Raw genomic sequence first — 17,052 nt, 5'->3', positions numbered from 1 at the left:
AAAAAAGAAATTTTAAGCGCAGCAGAGTAACCAGCTCACATACCTGTTAGCTCAGGTGAGTTTAAAAGGCTGCTGTTGATAACAAGGGCATTTGCTAAATAGATGGTGTGTGTGCAACAATATACTGAAAGGTCAATTATATTGTGCAGCTTATCTCACCACCTGTAGTTATTTAGGTGAAAGCTCCAAAATGCTTGCCTAATATGTCTGTTTATCCAAAAGGAAGTAAAGAGGGAGAGCTAGATAGATAGCATTGCATTACATTACATTACATGGCAATGCAATGCACAGTTGCTGAAGTTGAACCAAAATGAGCTTGTCATCTGGCTTCTGCAACTTTTAACATGAAAAATCCAATGAGGAGAAGAAAAGCAAAGCCAAAGAGCCATCCCAAAATCCGACAAACAAGCAAAATGAACAAAAAGCATTGAATTCAATTCTTTCTGATTTTAGAAACTGCATTAAAGAAGGGGTGCACCGGTCCTGGAGATACTGCAATACCAGGTCAATGCGCGGAGTGGACAGAGCAAGCTCTTTTTCCATCTCCCTGTTCTAAAAATCCATTTAATATATGGTCCCCAGATAGGGGACGTATCAGATACTAAACTGATAAGAACAGATACTACACTTGATCTTAGCCAAAAGGCCGAGAAGCGATAACCAGAATTGGTTTCCGACTACGGTGCCACCCAAGGATTCTGAAAAGTCCATTTGTGGAGATGGCCACCTGGACTCCCGTTAAGAAGACATGCTGTCAACCTCTAGATCCCTCACATGCCTGCACTTTTCGGCTTGCTGCTGCTGCAATCCACGCGTTTTAGATCTGCATAACTCCACCTCTTTTAGCACAGTATCCTCAACCCCCGGCTGTTCCCACCCGCCTCAAAACCGTTGGAAGGGAGGAGAACCAATTAAGGCGGGGGGGTGGTGGAACGAGCAGCTGTCTACCCTTAGCAGGAGGGTTGCTGATTAATTACCTCTCCTGCTGCTGCTGCTGCTGGCTGTCCAGCAGCAGACTGAAGGTGGCTGCTGCTGTGCGCAGGTATATAAAGGCTCAGAGCCTATTATGACACGCGCAGCCAGCGTTCCATTGCCACATTCCGTCTACTGCAGGCGGGATACCTGGATGGCTGAATGTCACTGAGAAGCTCACAGAGACCGCCATAAGCAACAGTTTAAAAGAATGCCACAGACTAATCAACCAAACTTTTTGGGTTGGTTTCTCTTTTATAGTCTGCAGGCATTAAATGAAAGAAGTCAGTGTTCCAGCAGAGGGAGACAACGTTTCAGAAAAGGCATTGTAGCAAACCAAAAAAGAAATTTTAAGCGCAGCAGAGTAACCAGCTCACATACCTGTTAGCTCAGGTGAGTTTAAAAGGCTGCTGTTGATAACAAGGGCATTTGCTAAATAGATGGTGTGTGTGCAACAATATACTGAAAGGTCAATTATATTGTGCAGCTTATCTCACCATCTGTAGTTATTTAGGTGAAAGCTCCAAAATGCTTGCCTAATATGTCTGTTTATCCAAAAGGAAGTATAGAGGGAGAGCTAGATAGATAGCATTGCATTACATTACATTACATGGCAATGCAATGCACAGTTGCTGAAGTTGAACCAAAATGAGCTTGTCATCTGGCTTCTGCAACTTTTAACATGAAAAATCCAATGAGGAGAAGAAAAGCAAAGCCAAAGAGTCCATCCCAAAATCCGACAAACAAGCAAAATGAACAAAAAGCATTGAATTCAATTCTTTCTGATTTTAGAAACTGCATTAAAGAAGGGGTGCACCGGTCCTGGAGATACTGCAATACCAGGTCAATGCGTGGAGTGGACAGAGCAAGCTCTTTTTCCATCTCCCTGTTCTAAAAATCCATTTAATATATGGTCCCCAGATAGGGGACGTATCAGATATTAAACTGATAAGAACAGATACTACACTTGATCTTAGCCAAAAGGCCGAGAAGCGATAACCAGAATTGGTTTCCGACTACGGTGCCACCCAAGGATTCTGAAAAGTCCATTTGTGGAGATGGCCACCTGGACTCCCGTTAAGAAGACATGCTGTCAACCTCTAGATCCCTCACATGCCTGCACTTTTCGGCTTGCTGCTGCTGCAATCCACGCGTTTTAGATCTGCATAACTCCACCTCTTTTAGCACAGTACCCTCAACCCCCGGCTGTTCCCACCCGCCTCAACACCGTTGGAAGGGAGGAGAACCAATTAAGGCGGGGGGGGGGGGTGGAACGAGCAGCTGTCTACCCTTAGCAGGAGGGTTGCTGATTAATTACCTCTCCTGCTGCTGCTGCTGCTGGCTGTCCAGCAGCAGACTGAAGGTGGCTGCTGCTGTGCGCAGGTATATAAAGGCTCAGAGCCTATTATGACACGCGCAGCCAGCGTTCCATTGCCACATTCCGTCTACTGCAGGCGGGATACCTGGATGGCTGAATGTCACTGAGAAGCTCACAGAGACCGCCATAAGCAACAGTTTAAAAGAATGCCACAGACTAATCAACCAAACTTTTTGGGTTGGTTTCTCTTTTATAGTCTGCAGGCATTAAATGAAAGAAGTCAGTGTTCCAGCAGAGGGAGACAACGTTTCAGAAAAGGCATTGTAGCAAACCAAAAAAGAAATTTTAAGCGCAGCAGAGTAACCAGCTCACATACCTGTTAGCTCAGGTGAGTTTAAAAGGCTGCTGTTGATAACAAGGGCATTTGCTAAATAGATGGTGTGTGTGCAACATTATACTGAAAGGTCAATTATATTGTGCAGCTTATCTCACCACCTGTAGTTATTTAGGTGAAAGCTCCAAAATGCTTGCCTAATATGTCTGTTTATCCAAAAGGAAGTATAGAGGGAGAGCTAGATAGATAGCATTGCATTACATTACATTACATGGCAAAGCAATGCACAGTTGCTGAAGTTGAACCAAAATGAGCTTGTCATCTGGCTTCTGCAACTTTTAACATGAAAAATCCAATGAGGAGAAGAAAAGCAAAGCCAAAGAGTCCATCCCAAAATCCGACAAACAAGCAAAATGAACAAAAAGCATTGAATTCAATTCTTTCTGATTTTAGAAACTGCATTAAAGAAGGGGTGCACCGGTCCTGGAGATACTGCAATACCAGGTCAATGCGTGGAGTGGACAGAGCAAGCTCTTTTTCCATCTCCCTGTTCTAAAAATCCATTTAATATATGGTCCCCAGATAGGGGACGTATCAGATATTAAACTGATAAGAACAGATACTACACTTGATCTTAGCCAAAAGGCCGAGAAGCGATAACCAGAATTGGTTTCCGACTACGGTGCCACCCAAGGATTCTGAAAAGTCCATTTGTGGAGATGGCCACCTGGACTCCCGTTAAGAAGACATGCTGTCAACCTCTAGATCCCTCACATGCCTGCACTTTTCGGCTTGCTGCTGCTGCAATCCACGCGTTTTAGATCTGCATAACTCCACCTCTTTTAGCACAGTACCCTCAACCCCCGGCTGTTCCCACCCGCCTCAACACCGTTGGAAGGGAGGAGAACCAATTAAGGCGGGGGGGGGGGGTGGAACGAGCAGCTGTCTACCCTTAGCAGGAGGGTTGCTGATTAATTACCTCTCCTGCTGCTGCTGCTGCTGGCTGTCCAGCAGCAGACTGAAGGTGGCTGCTGCTGTGCGCAGGTATATAAAGGCTCAGAGCCTATTATGACACGCGCAGCCAGCGTTCCATTGCCACATTCCGTCTACTGCAGGCGGGATACCTGGATGGCTGAATGTCACTGAGAAGCTCACAGAGACCGCCATAAGCAACAGTTTAAAAGAATGCCACAGACTAATCAACCAAACTTTTTGGGTTGGTTTCTCTTTTATAGTCTGCAGGCATTAAATGAAAGAAGTCAGTGTTCCAGCAGAGGGAGACAACGTTTCAGAAAAGGCATTGTAGCAAACCAAAAAAGAAATTTTAAGCGCAGCAGAGTAACCAGCTCACATACCTGTTAGCTCAGGTGAGTTTAAAAGGCTGCTGTTGATAAAAAGGGCATTTGCTAAATAGATGGTGTGTGTGCAACAATATACTGAAAGGTCAATTATATTGTGCAGCTTATCTCACCACCTGTAGTTATTTAGGTGAAAGCTCCAAAATGCTTGCCTAATATGTCTGTTTATCCAAAAGGAAGTATAGAGGGAGAGCTAGATAGATAGCATTGCATTACATTACATTACATGGCAATGCAATGCACAGTTGCTGAAGTTGAACCAAAATGAGCTTGTCATCTGGCTTCTGCAACTTTTAACATGAAAAATCCAATGAGGAGAAGAAAAGCAAAGCCAAAGAGTCCATCCCAAAATCCGACAAACAAGCAAAATGAACAAAAAGCATTGAATTCAATTCTTTCTGATTTTAGAAACTGCATTAAAGAAGGGGTGCACCGGTCCTGGAGATACTGCAATACCAGGTCAATGCGTGGAGTGGACAGAGCAAGCTCTTTTTCCATCTCCCTGTTCTAAAAATCCATTTAATATATGGTCCCCAGATAGGGGACGTATCAGATATTAAACTGATAAGAACAGATACTACACTTGATCTTAGCCAAAAGGCCGAGAAGCGATAACCAGAATTGGTTTCCGACTACGGTGCCACCCAAGGATTCTGAAAAGTCCATTTGTGGAGATGGCCACCTGGACTCCCGTTAAGAAGACATGCTGTCAACCTCTAGATCCCTCACATGCCTGCACTTTTCGGCTTGCTGCTGCTGCAATCCACGCATTTTAGATCTGCATAACTCCACCTCTTTTAGCACAGTACCCTCAACCCCCGGCTGTTCCCACCCGCCTCAACACCGTTGGAAGGGAGGAGAACCAATTAAGGCGGGGGGGGGGGTGGAACGAGCAGCTGTCTACCCTTAGCAGGAGGGTTGCTGATTAATTACCTCTCCTGCTGCTGCTGCTGCTGGCTGTCCAGCAGCAGACTGAAGGTGGCTGCTGCTGTGCGCAGGTATATAAAGGCTCAGAGCCTATTATGACACGCGCAGCCAGCGTTCCATTGCCACATTCCGTCTACTGCAGGCGGGATACCTGGATGGCTGAATGTTACTGAGAAGCTCACAGAGACCGCCATAAGCAACAGTTTAAAAGAATGCCACAGACTAATCAACCAAACTTTTTGGGTTGGTTTCTCTTTTATAGTCTGCAGGCATTAAATGAAAGAAGTCAGTGTTCCAGCAGAGGGAGACAACGTTTCAGAAAAGGCATTGTAGCAAACCAAAAAAGAAATTTTAAGCGCAGCAGAGTAACCAGCTCACATACCTGTTAGCTCAGGTGAGTTTAAAAGGCTGCTGTTGATAACAAGGGCATTTGCTAAATAGATGGTGTGTGTGCAACAATATACTGAAAGGTCAATTATATTGTGCAGCTTATCTCACCACCTGTAGTTATTTAGGTGAAAGCTCCAAAATGCTTGCCTAATATGTCTGTTTATCCAAAAGGAAGTATAGAGGGAGAGCTAGATAGATAGCATTGCATTACATTACATTACATGGCAATGCAATGCACAGTTGCTGAAGTTGAACCAAAATGAGCTTGTCATCTGGCTTCTGCAACTTTTAACATGAAAAATCCAATGAGGAGAAGAAAAGCAAAGCCAAAGAGTCCATCCCAAAATCCGACAAACAAGCAAAATGAACAAAAAGCATTGAATTCAATTCTTTCTGATTTTAGAAACTGCATTAAAGAAGGGGTGCACCGGTCCTGGAGATACTGCAATACCAGGTCAATGCGTGGAGTGGACAGAGCAAGCTCTTTTTCCATCTCCCTGTTCTAAAAATCCATTTAATATATGGTCCCCAGATAGGGGACGTATCAGATATTAAACTGATAAGAACAGATTTTTTGATTGAAGCTGCATCCAAGGCACTGAAAAATGTGACCGAAGTCACACCAAAACAGCGCACGAGGCGAGGATTCATGTGGACCCTTCCCGGAGGAGAGGGTCCCCAATAAACCATCCCCATCCCTCCGAGCCAGAAGGCCACAGCGAGGGTCAGGGATCTCCGATGCTCTCCCTAGCCGAAGCCGGAGAAGAGCCGTTTTCGTGCTCCCAGCTTCCATCTAGGCTGCCACCCTAGTGGAGCTGGAGCCTGTGTTGGTTTCTCAGCCCAAAGCTGACCGGACCTCCGACCAGGTTTATAAAAATTCCCCTTCCTAGCCCGGAGGCCAGGAATAGGGGGGGTTGCTCAGAAAGTATGATTGGCAAAGGTGCGGCGTGCTACGAAGCCAAGTCTTTCTGGGGTTCCCAGTCCCAGTAAGCTTGGACTCCCACCAGGGCGCCTACTCCTGGGGCACATTGCTCCAAAGCCCTCACACTTACCCAGCCTAGTGACTTCGATCCTGGAGGGCCATGTTTTCCATCAGATAACTCTATGAGCCACCTGGCGTACTAACAAGTGCACCAAACCAGTGTGTAAAATGCATCAATTTACTAGGGCAGCCCAAGGACAAAACTGCCTTTTCAAAAGATACTACACTTGATCTTAGCCAAAAGGCCGAGAAGCGATAACCAGAATTGGTTTCCGACTACGGTGCCACCCAAGGATTCTGAAAAGTCCATTTGTGGAGATGGCCACCTGGACTCCCGTTAAGAAGACATGCTGTCAACCTCTAGATCCCTCACATGCCTGCACTTTTCGGCTTGCTGCTGCTGCAATCCACGCGTTTTAGATCTGCATAACTCCACCTCTTTTAGCACAGTACCCTCAACCCCCGGCTGTTCCCACCCGCCTCAACACCGTTGGAAGGGAGGAGAACCAATTAAGGCGGGGGGGGGGTGGAACGAGCAGCTGTCTACCCTTAGCAGGAGGGTTGCTGATTAATTACCTCTCCTGCTGCTGCTGCTGCTGGCTGTCCAGCAGCAGACTGAAGGTGGCTGCTGCTGTGCGCAGGTATATAAAGGCTCAGAGCCTATTATGACACGCGCAGCCAGCGTTCCATTGCCACATTCCGTCTACTGCAAGCGGGATACCTGGATGGCTGAATGTCACTGAGAAGCTCACAGAGACCGCCATAAGCAACAGTTTAAAAGAATGCCACAGACTAATCAACCAAACTTTTTGGGTTGGTTTCTCTTTTATAGTCTGCAGGCATTAAATGAAAGAAGTCAGTGTTCCAGCAGAGGGAGACAACGTTTCAGAAAAGGCATTGTAGCAAACCAAAAAAGAAATTTTAAGCGCAGCAGAGTAACCAGCTCACATACCTGTTAGCTCAGGTGAGTTTAAATGGCTGCTGTTGATAACAAGGGCATTTGCTAAATAGATGGTGTGTGTGCAACAATATACTGAAAGGTCAATTATATTGTGCAGCTTATCTCACCACCTGTAGTTATTTAGGTGAAAGCTCCAAAATGCTTGCCTAATATGTCTGTTTATCCAAAAGGAAGTATAGAGGGAGAGCTAGATAGATAGCATTGCATTACATTACATTACATGGCAATGCAATGCACAGTTGCTGAAGTTGAACCAAAATGAGCTTGTCATCTGGCTTCTGCAACTTTTAACATGAAAAATCCAATGAGGAGAAGAAAAGCAAAGCCAAAGAGTCCATCCCAAAATCCGACAAACAAGCAAAATGAACAAAAAGCATTGAATTCAATTCTTTCTGATTTTAGAAACTGCATTAAAGAAGGGGTGCACCGGTCCTGGAGATACTGCAATACCAGGTCAATGCGTGGAGTGGACAGAGCAAGCTCTTTTTCCATCTCCCTGTTCTAAAAATCCATTTAATATATGGTCCCCAGATAGGGGACGTATCAGATATTAAACTGATAAGAACAGATACTACACTTGATCTTAGCCAAAAGGCCGAGAAGCGATAACCAGAATTGGTTTCCGACTACGGTGCCACCCAAGGATTCTGAAAAGTCCATTTGTGGAGATGGCCACCTGGACTCCCGTTAAGAAGACATGCTGTCAACCTCTAGATCCCTCACATGCCTGCACTTTTCGGCTTGCTGCTGCTGCAATCCACGCGTTTTAGATCTGCATAACTCCACCTCTTTTAGCACAGTACCCTCAACCCCCGGCTGTTCCCACCCGCCTCAACACCGTTGGAAGGGAGGAGAACCAATTAAGGCGGGGGGGGGGGGTGGAACGAGCAGCTGTCTACCCTTAGCAGGAGGGTTGCTGATTAATTACCTCTCCTGCTGCTGCTGCTGCTGGCTGTCCAGCAGCAGACTGAAGGTGGCTGCTGCTGTGCGCAGATATATAAAGGCTCAGAGCCTATTATGACACGCGCAGCCAGCGTTCCATTGCCACATTCCGTCTACTGCAGGCGGGATACCTGGATGGCTGAATGTCACTGAGAAGCTCACAGAGACCGCCATAAGCAACAGTTTAAAAGAATGCCACAGACTAATCAACCAAACTTTTTGGGTTGGTTTCTCTTTTATAGTCTGCAGGCATTAAATGAAAGAAGTCAGTGTTCCAGCAGAGGGAGACAACGTTTCAGAAAAGGCATTGTAGCAAACCAAAAAAGAAATTTTAAGCGCAGCAGAGTAACCAGCTCACATACCTGTTAGCTCAGGTGAGTTTAAAAGGCTGCTGTTGATAACAAGGGCATTTGCTAAATAGATGGTGTGTGTGCAACAATATACTGAAAGGTCAATTATATTGTGCAGCTTGTCTCACCACCTGTAGTTATTTAGGTGAAAGCTCCAAAATGCTTGCCTAATATGTCTGTTTATCCAAAAGGAAGTATAGAGGGAGAGCTAGATAGATAGCATTGCATTACATTACATTACATGGCAATGCAATGCACAGTTGCTGAAGTTGAACCAAAATGAGCTTGTCATCTGGCTTCTGCAACTTTTAACATGAAAAATCCAATGAGGAGAAGAAAAGCAAAGCCAAAGAGTCCATCCCAAAATCCGACAAACAAGCAAAATGAACAAAAAGCATTGAATTCAATTCTTTCTGATTTTAGAAACTGCATTAAAGAAGGGGTGCACCGGTCCTGGAGATACTGCAATACCAGGTCAATGCGTGGAGTGGACAGAGCAAGCTCTTTTTCCATCTCCCTGTTCTAAAAATCCATTTAATATATGGTCCCCAGATAGGGGACGTATCAGATATTAAACTGATAAGAACAGATACTACACTTGATCTTAGCCAAAAGGCCGAGAAGCGATAACCAGAATTGGTTTCCGACTACGGTGCCACCCAAGGATTCTGAAAAGTCCATTTGTGGAGATGGCCACCTGGACTCCCGTTAAGAAGACATGCTGTCAACCTCTAGATCCCTCACATGCCTGCACTTTTCGGCTTGCTGCTGCTGCAATCCACGCGTTTTAGATCTGCATAACTCCACCTCTTTTAGCACAGTACCCTCAACCCCCGGCTGTTCCCACCCGCCTCACCACCGTTGGAAGGGAGGAGAACCAATTAAGGCGGGGGGGGGGTGGAACGAGCAGCTGTCTACCCTTAGCAGGAGGGTTGCTGATTAATTACCTCTCCTGCTGCTGCTGCTGCTGGCTGTCCAGCAGCAGACTGAAGGTGGCTGCTGCTGTGCGCAGGTATATAAAGGCTCAGAGCCTATTATGACATGCGCAGCCAGCGTTCCATTGCCACATTCCGTCTACTGCAGGCGGGATACCTGGATGGCTGAATGTCACTGAGAAGCTCACAGAGACCGCCATAAGCAACAGTTTAAAAGAATGCCACAGACTAATCAACCAAACTTTTTGGGTTGGTTTCTCTTTTATAGTCTGCAGGCATTAAATGAAAGAAGTCAGTGTTCCAGCAGAGGGAGACAACGTTTCAGAAAAGGCATTGTAGCAAACCAAAAAAGAAATTTTAAGCGCAGCAGAGTAACCAGCTCACATACCTGTTAGCTCAGGTGAGTTTAAAAGGCTGCTGTTGATAACAAGGGCATTTGCTAAATAGATGGTGTGTGTGCAACAATATACTGAAAGGTCAATTATATTGTGCAGCTTATCTCACCACCTGTAGTTATTTAGGTGAAAGCTCCAAAATGCTTGCCTAATATGTCTGTTTATCCAAAAGGAAGTATAGAGGGAGAGCTAGATAGATAGCATTGCATTACATTACATTACATGGCAATGCAATGCACAGTTGCTGAAGTTGAACCAAAATGAGCTTGTCATCTGGCTTCTGCAACTTTAACATGAAAAATCCAATGAGGAGAAGAAAAGCAAAGCCAAAGAGTCCATCCCAAAATCCGACAAACAAGCAAAATGAACAAAAAGCATTGAATTCAATTCTTTCTGATTTTAGAAACTGCATTAAAGAAGGGGTGCACCGGTCCTGGAGATACTGCAATACCAGGTCAATGCGTGGAGTGGACAAAGCAAGCTCTTTTTCCATCTCCCTGTTCTAAAAATCCATTTAATATATGGTCCCCAGATAGGGGACGTATCAGATATTAAACTGATAAGAACAGATACTACACTTGATCTTAGCCAAAAGGCCGAGAAGCGATAACCAGAATTGGTTTCCGACTACGGTGCCACCCAAGGATTCTGAAAAGTCCATTTGTGGAGATGGCCACCTGGACTCCCGTTAAGAAGACATGCTGTCAACCTCTAGATCCCTCACATGCCTGCACTTTTCAGCTTGCTGCTGCTGCAATCCACGCGTTTTAGATCTGCATAACTCCACCTCTTTTAGCACAGTACCCTCAACCCCCGGCTGTTCCCACCCGCCTCAACACCGTTGGAAGGGAGGAGAACCAATTAAGGCGGGGGGGGGGTGGAACGAGCAGCTGTCTACCCTTAGCAGGAGGGTTGCTGATTAATTACCTCTCCTGCTGCTGCTGCAGCTGGCTGTCCAGCAGCAGGCTGAAGGTGGCTGCTGCTGTGCGCAGGTATATAAAGGCTCAGAGCCTATTATGACACGCGCAGCCAGCGTTCCATTGCCACATTCCGTCTACTGCAGGCGGGATACCTGGATGGCTGAATGTCACTGAGAAGCTCACAGAGACCGCCATAAGCAACAGTTTAAAAGAATGCCACAGACTAATCAACCAAACTTTTTGGGTTGGTTTCTCTTTTATAGTCTGCAGGCATTAAATGAAAGAAGTCAGTGTTCCAGCAGAGGGAGACAACGTTTCAGAAAAGGCATTGTAGCAAACCAAAAAAGAAATTTTAAGCGCAGCAGAGTAACCAGCTCACATACCTGTTAGCTCAGGTGAGTTTAAAAGGCTGCTGTTGATAACAAGGGCATTTGCTAAATAGATGGTGTGTGTGCAACAATATACTGAAAGGTCAATTATATTGTGCAGCTTATCTCACCACCTGTAGTTATTTAGGTGAAAGCTCCAAAATGCTTGCCTAATATGTCTGTTTATCCAAAAGGAAGTATAGAGGGAGAGCTAGATAGATAGCATTGCATTACATTACATTACATGGCAATGCAATGCACAGTTGCTGAAGTTGAACCAAAATGAGCTTGTCATCTGGCTTCTGCAACTTTTAACATGAAAAATCCAATGAGGAGAAGAAAAGCAAAGCCAAAGAGTCCATCCCAAAATCCGACAAACAAGCAAAATGAACAAAAAGCATTGAATTCAATTCTTTCTGATTTTAGAAACTGCATTAAAGAAGGGGTGCACCGGTCCTGGAGATACTGCAATACCAGGTCAATGCGTGGAGTGGACAGAGCAAGCTCTTTTTCCATCTCCCTGTTCTAAAAATCCATTTAATATATGGTCCCCAGATAGGGGACGTATCAGATATTAAACTGATAAGAACAGATACTACACTTGATCTTAGCCAAAAGGCCGAGAAGCGATAACCAGAATTGGTTTCCGACTACGGTGCCACCCAAGGATTCTGAAAAGTCCATTTGTGGAGATGGCCACCTGGACTCCCGTTAAGAAGACATGCTGTCAACCTCTAGATCCCTCACATGCCTGCACTTTTCGGCTTGCTGCTGCTGCAATCCACGCGTTTTAGATCTGCATAACTCCACCTCTTTTAGCACAGTACCCTCAACCCCCGGTGGAACGAGCAGCTGTCTACCCTTAGCAGGAGGGTTGCTGATTAATTACCTCTCCTGCTGCTGCTGCTGGCTGTCCAGCAGCAGACTGAAGGTGGCTGCTGCTGTGCGCAGGTATATAAAGGCTCAGAGCCTATTATGACACGCGCAGCCAGCGTTCCATTGCCACATTCCGTCTACTGCAGGCGGGATACCTGGATGGCTGAATGTCACTGAGAAGCTCACAGAGACCGCCATAAGCAACAGTTTAAAAGAATGCCACAGACTAATCAACCAAACTTTTTGGGTTGGTTTCTCTTTTATAGTCTGCAGGCATTAAATGAAAGAAGTCAGTGTTCCAGCAGAGGGAGACAACGTTTCAGAAAAGGCATTGTAGCAAACCAAAAAAGAAATTTTAAGCGCAGCAGAGTAACCAGCTCACATACCTGTTAGCTCAGGTGAGTTTAAAAGGCTGCTGTTGATAACAAGGGCATTTGCTAAATAGATGGTGTGTGTGCAACAATATACTGAAAGGTCAATTATATTGTGCAGCTTATCTCACCACCTGTAGTTATTTAGGTGAAAGCTCCAAAATGCTTGCCTAATATGTCTGTTTATCCAAAAGGAAGTATAGAGGGAGAGCTAGATAGATAGCATTGCATTACATTACATTACATGGCAATGCAATGCACAGTTGCTGAAGTTGAACCAAAATGAGCTTGTCATCTGGCTTCTGCAACTTTTAACATGAAAAATCCAATGAGGAGAAGAAAAGCAAAGCCAAAGAGTCCATCCCAAAATCCGACAAACAAGCAAAATGAACAAAAAGCATTGAATTCAATTCTTTCTGATTTTAGAAACTGCATTAAAGAAGGGGTGCACCGGTCCTGGAGATACTGCAATACCAGGTCAATGCGTGGAGTGGACAGAGCAAGCTCTTTTTCCATCTCCCTGTTCTAAAAATCCATTTAATATATGGTCCCCAGATAGGGGACGTATCAGATATTAAACTGATAAGAACAGATACTACACTTGATCTTAGCCAAAAGGCCGAGAAGCGATAACCAGAATTGGTTTCCGACTACGGTGCCACCCAAGGATTCTGAAAAGTCCATTTGTGGAGATGGCCACCTGGACTCCCGTTAAGAAGACATGCTGTCAACCTCTAGATCCCTCACATGCCTGCACTTTTCGGCTTCCTGCTGCTGCAATCCACGCGTTTTAGATCTGCATAACTCCACCTCTTTTAGCACAGTACCCTCAACCCCCGGCTGTTCCCACCCGCCTCAACACCGTTGGAAGGGAGGAGAACCAATTAAGGCGGGGGGGGGGGGTGGAACGAGCAGCTGTCTACCCTTAGCAGGAGGGTTGCTGATTAATTACCTCTCCTGCTGCTGCTGCTGCTGGCTGTCCAGCAGCAGACTGAAGGTGGCTGCTGCTGTGCGCAGGTATATAAAGGCTCAGAGCCTATTATGACACGCACAGCCAGCGTTCCATTGCCACATTCCGTCTACTGCAGGCGGGATACCTCGATGGCTGAATGTCACTGAGAAGCTCACAGAGACCGCCATAAGCAACAGTTTAAAAGAATGCCACAGACTAATCAACCAAACTTTTTGGGTTGGTTTCTCTTTTATAGTCTGCAGGCATTAAATGAAAGAAGTCAGTGTTCCAGCAGAGGGAGACAATGTTTCAGAAAAGGCATTGTAGCAAACCAAAAAAGAAATTTTAAGCGCAGCAGAGTAACCAGCTCACATACCTGTTAGCTCAGGTGAGTTTAAAAGGCTGCTGTTGATAACAAGGGCATTTGCTAAATAGATGGTGTGTGTGCAACAATATACTGAAAGGTCAATTATATTGTGCAGCTTATCTCACCACCTGTAGTTATTTAGGTGAAAGCTCCAAAATGCTTGCCTAATATGTCTGTTTATCCAAAAGGAAGTATAGAGGGAGAGCTAGATAGATAGCATTGCATTACATTACATTACATGGCAATGCAATGCACAGTTGCTGAAGTTGAACCAAAATGAGCTTGTCATCTGGCTTCTGCAACTTTTAACATGAAAAATCCAATGAGGAGAAGAAAAGCAAAGCCAAAGAGTCCATCCCAAAATCCGACAAACAAGCAAAATGAACAAAAAGCATTGAATTCAATTCTTTCTGATTTTAGAAACTGCATTAAAGAAGGGGTGCACCGGTCCTGGAGATACTGCAATACCAGGTCAATGCGTGGAGTGGACAGAGCAAGCTCTTTTTCCATCTCCCTGTTCTAAAAATCCATTTAATATATGGTCCCCAGATAGGGGACGTATCAGATATTAAACTGATAAGAACAGATACTACACTTGATCTTAGCCAAAAGGCCGAGAAGCGATAACCAGAATTGGTTTCCGACTACGGTGCCACCCAAGGATTCTGAAAAGTCCATTTGTGGAGATGGCCACCTGGACTCCCGTTAAGAAGACATGCTGTCAACCTCTAGATCCCTCACATGCCTGCACTTTTCGGCTTGCTGCTGCTGCAATCCACGCGTTTTAGATCTGCATAACTCCACCTCTTTTAGCACAGTACCCTCAACCCCCGGCTGTTCCCACCCGCCTCAACACCGTTGGAAGGGAGGAGAACCAATTAAGGCGGGGGGGGGGGGGGGTGGAACGAGCAGCTGTCTACCCTTAGCAGGAGGGTTGCTGATTAATTACCTCTCCTGCTGCTGCTGCTGCTGGCTGTCCAGCAGCAGACTGAAGGTGGCTGCTGCTGTGCGCAGGTATATAAAGGCTCAGAGCCTATTATGACACGCGCAGCCAGCGTTCCATTGCCACATTCCGTCTACTGCAGGCGGGATACCTGGATGGCTGAATGTCACTGAGAAGCTCACAGAGACCGCCATAAGCAACAGTTTAAAAGAATGCCACAGACTAATCAACCAAACATTTTGGGTTGGTTTCTCTTTTATAGTCTGCAGGCATTAAATGAAAGAAGTCAGTGTTCCAGCAGAGGGAGACAACGTTTCAGAAAAGGCATTGTAGCAAACCAAAAAAGAAATTTTAAGCGCAGCAGAGTAACCAGCTCACATACCTGTTAGCTCAGGTGAGTTTAAAAGGCTGCTGTTGATAACAAGGGCATTTGCTAAATAGATGGTGTGTGTGCAACAATATACTGAAAGGTCAATTATATTGTGCAGCTTATCTCACCACCTGTAGTTATTTAGGTGAAAGCTCCAAAATGCTTGCCTAATATGTCTGTTTATCCAAAAGGAAGTATAGAGGGAGAGCTAGATAGATAGCATTGCATTACATTACATTACATGGCAATGCAATGCACAGTTGCTGAAGTTGAACCAAAATGAGCTTGTCATCTGGCTTCTGCAACTTTTAACATGAAAAATCCAATGAGGAGAAGAAAAGCAAAGCCAAAGAGTCCATCCCAAAATCCGACAAACAAGCAAAATGAACAAAAAGCATTGAATTCAATTCTTTCTGATTTTAGAAACTGCATTAAAGAAGGGGTGCACCGGTCCTGGAGATACTGCAATACCAGGTCAATGCGTGGAGTGGACAGAGCAAGCTCTTTTTCCATCTCCCTGTTCTAAAAATCCATTTAATATATGGTCCCCAGATAGGGGACGTATCAGATATTAAACTGATAAGAACAGATACTACACTTGATCTTAGCCAAAAGGCCGAGAAGCGATAACCAGAATTGGTTTCCGACTACGGTGCCACCCAAGGATTCTGAAAAGTCCATTTGTGGAGATGGCCACCTGGACTCCCGTTAAGAAGACATGCTGTCAACCTCTAGATCCCTCACATGCCTGCACTTTTCGGCTTGCTGCTGCTGCAATCCACGCGTTTTAGATCTGCATAACTCCACCTCTTTTAGCACAGTACCCTCAACCCCCGGCTGTTCCCACCCGTCTCAACACCGTTGGAAGGGAGGAGAACCAATTAAGGCGGGGGGGGGGGTGGAACGAGCAGCTGTCTACCCTTAGCAGGAGGGTTGCTGATTAATTACCTCTCCTGCTGCTGCTGCTGCTGGCTGTCCAGCAGCAGACTGAAGGTGGCTGCTGCTGTGCGCAGGTATATAAAGGCTAAGAGCCTATTATGACACGCGCAGCCAGCGTTCCATTGCCACATTCCGTCTACTGCAGGCGGGATAACTGGATGGCTGAATGTCACTGAGAAGCTCACAGAGACCGCCATAAGCAACAGTTTAAAAGAATGCCACAGACTAATCAACCAAACTTTTTGGGTTGGTTTCTCTTTTATAGTCTGCAGGCATTAAATGAAAGAAGTCAGTGTTCCAGCAGAGGGAGACAACGTTTCAGAAAAGGCATTGTAGCAAACCAAAAAAGAAATTTTAAGCGCAGCAGAGTAACCAGCGCACATACCTGTTAGCTCAGGTGAGTTTAAAAGGCTGCTGTTGATAACAAGGGCATTTGCTAAATAGATGGTGTGTGTGCAACAATATACTGAAAGGTCAATTATATTGTGCAGCTTATCTCACCACCTGTAGTTATTTAGGTGAAAGCTCCAAAATGCTTGCCTAATATGTCTGTTTATCCAAAAGGAAGTATAGAGGGAGAGCTAGATAGATAGCATTGCATTACATTACATTACATGGCAATGCAATGCACAGTTGCTGAAGTTGAACCAAAATGAGCTTGTCATCTGGCTTCTGCAACTTTTAACATGAAAAATCCAATGAGGAGAAGAAAAGCAAAGCCAAAGAGTCCATCCCAAAATCCGACAAACAAGCAAAATGAACAAAAAGCATTGAATTCAATTCTTTCTGATTTTAGAAACTGCATTAAAGAAGGGGTGCACCGGTCCTGGAGATACTGCAATACCAGGTCAATGCGTGGAGTGGACAGAGCAAGCTCTTTTTCCATCTCCCTGTTCTAAAAATCCATTTAATATATGGTCCCCAGATAGGGGACGTATCAGATATTAAACTGATAAGAACAGATACTACACTTGATCTTAGCCAAAAGGCCGAGAAGCGATAACCAGAATTGGTTTCCGACTACGGTGCCACCCAAGGATTCTGAAAAGTCCATTTGTGGAGATGGCCACCTGGACTCCCGT

At 45.2% G+C, this 17,052-nt stretch overlaps 13 non-coding genes and 1 pseudogene across 13 annotated transcripts; all 14 read right to left on the bottom strand.

Moving 5' to 3' along the window:
* Window positions 1-467: 467 nt before the first annotated feature.
* Window positions 468-658, bottom strand: LOC141237354 (U2 spliceosomal RNA). The gene has a single exon (XR_012302909.1). It is a non-coding gene; the product is annotated as a U2 spliceosomal RNA (small nuclear RNA).
* A 1,120-nt stretch (window positions 659-1,778) lies between these two features.
* On the bottom strand, window positions 1,779-1,969 carry LOC141236952 (U2 spliceosomal RNA). The gene has a single exon (XR_012302519.1). It is a non-coding gene; the product is annotated as a U2 spliceosomal RNA (small nuclear RNA).
* Window positions 1,970-3,091: 1,122 nt separating this feature from the next.
* LOC141236951 (U2 spliceosomal RNA) lies at window positions 3,092-3,282 on the bottom strand. The gene has a single exon (XR_012302518.1). It is a non-coding gene; the product is annotated as a U2 spliceosomal RNA (small nuclear RNA).
* Window positions 3,283-4,404: 1,122 nt separating this feature from the next.
* Window positions 4,405-4,595, bottom strand: LOC141236950 (U2 spliceosomal RNA). Its single transcript, XR_012302517.1, has one exon. It is a non-coding gene; the product is annotated as a U2 spliceosomal RNA (small nuclear RNA).
* Window positions 4,596-5,716: 1,121 nt separating this feature from the next.
* On the bottom strand, window positions 5,717-5,898 carry LOC141237378 (U2 spliceosomal RNA). The gene has a single exon (XR_012302932.1). It is a non-coding gene; the product is annotated as a U2 spliceosomal RNA (small nuclear RNA).
* Window positions 5,899-6,422: 524 nt separating this feature from the next.
* Window positions 6,423-6,538, bottom strand: LOC141236860 (U2 spliceosomal RNA; annotated as a pseudogene).
* Window positions 6,539-7,658: 1,120 nt separating this feature from the next.
* LOC141236948 (U2 spliceosomal RNA) lies at window positions 7,659-7,849 on the bottom strand. Its single transcript, XR_012302516.1, has one exon. It is a non-coding gene; the product is annotated as a U2 spliceosomal RNA (small nuclear RNA).
* Window positions 7,850-8,971: 1,122 nt separating this feature from the next.
* LOC141236947 (U2 spliceosomal RNA) lies at window positions 8,972-9,162 on the bottom strand. Its single transcript, XR_012302515.1, has one exon. It is a non-coding gene; the product is annotated as a U2 spliceosomal RNA (small nuclear RNA).
* Window positions 9,163-10,281: 1,119 nt separating this feature from the next.
* On the bottom strand, window positions 10,282-10,472 carry LOC141237267 (U2 spliceosomal RNA). The gene has a single exon (XR_012302823.1). It is a non-coding gene; the product is annotated as a U2 spliceosomal RNA (small nuclear RNA).
* A 1,120-nt stretch (window positions 10,473-11,592) lies between these two features.
* LOC141236946 (U2 spliceosomal RNA) lies at window positions 11,593-11,783 on the bottom strand. Its single transcript, XR_012302514.1, has one exon. It is a non-coding gene; the product is annotated as a U2 spliceosomal RNA (small nuclear RNA).
* Window positions 11,784-12,839: 1,056 nt separating this feature from the next.
* Window positions 12,840-13,030, bottom strand: LOC141236945 (U2 spliceosomal RNA). The gene has a single exon (XR_012302513.1). It is a non-coding gene; the product is annotated as a U2 spliceosomal RNA (small nuclear RNA).
* A 1,122-nt stretch (window positions 13,031-14,152) lies between these two features.
* LOC141236944 (U2 spliceosomal RNA) lies at window positions 14,153-14,343 on the bottom strand. The gene has a single exon (XR_012302512.1). It is a non-coding gene; the product is annotated as a U2 spliceosomal RNA (small nuclear RNA).
* A 1,125-nt stretch (window positions 14,344-15,468) lies between these two features.
* LOC141236943 (U2 spliceosomal RNA) lies at window positions 15,469-15,659 on the bottom strand. The gene has a single exon (XR_012302511.1). It is a non-coding gene; the product is annotated as a U2 spliceosomal RNA (small nuclear RNA).
* Window positions 15,660-16,780: 1,121 nt separating this feature from the next.
* LOC141236942 (U2 spliceosomal RNA) lies at window positions 16,781-16,971 on the bottom strand. Its single transcript, XR_012302510.1, has one exon. It is a non-coding gene; the product is annotated as a U2 spliceosomal RNA (small nuclear RNA).
* Between the last annotated feature and the right edge of the window lie 81 nt (window positions 16,972-17,052).

This window comes from Phyllobates terribilis, unplaced genomic scaffold (genome assembly GCF_046119375.1).
Source record: "Phyllobates terribilis strain yellow unplaced genomic scaffold, ASM4611937v1 Scaffold_729__1_contigs__length_748246, whole genome shotgun sequence".
In the NCBI taxonomy this organism is placed as follows: domain Eukaryota; kingdom Metazoa; phylum Chordata; class Amphibia; order Anura; family Dendrobatidae; genus Phyllobates; species Phyllobates terribilis.
This window is presented reverse-complemented; position numbering and strand designations above follow the sequence as displayed.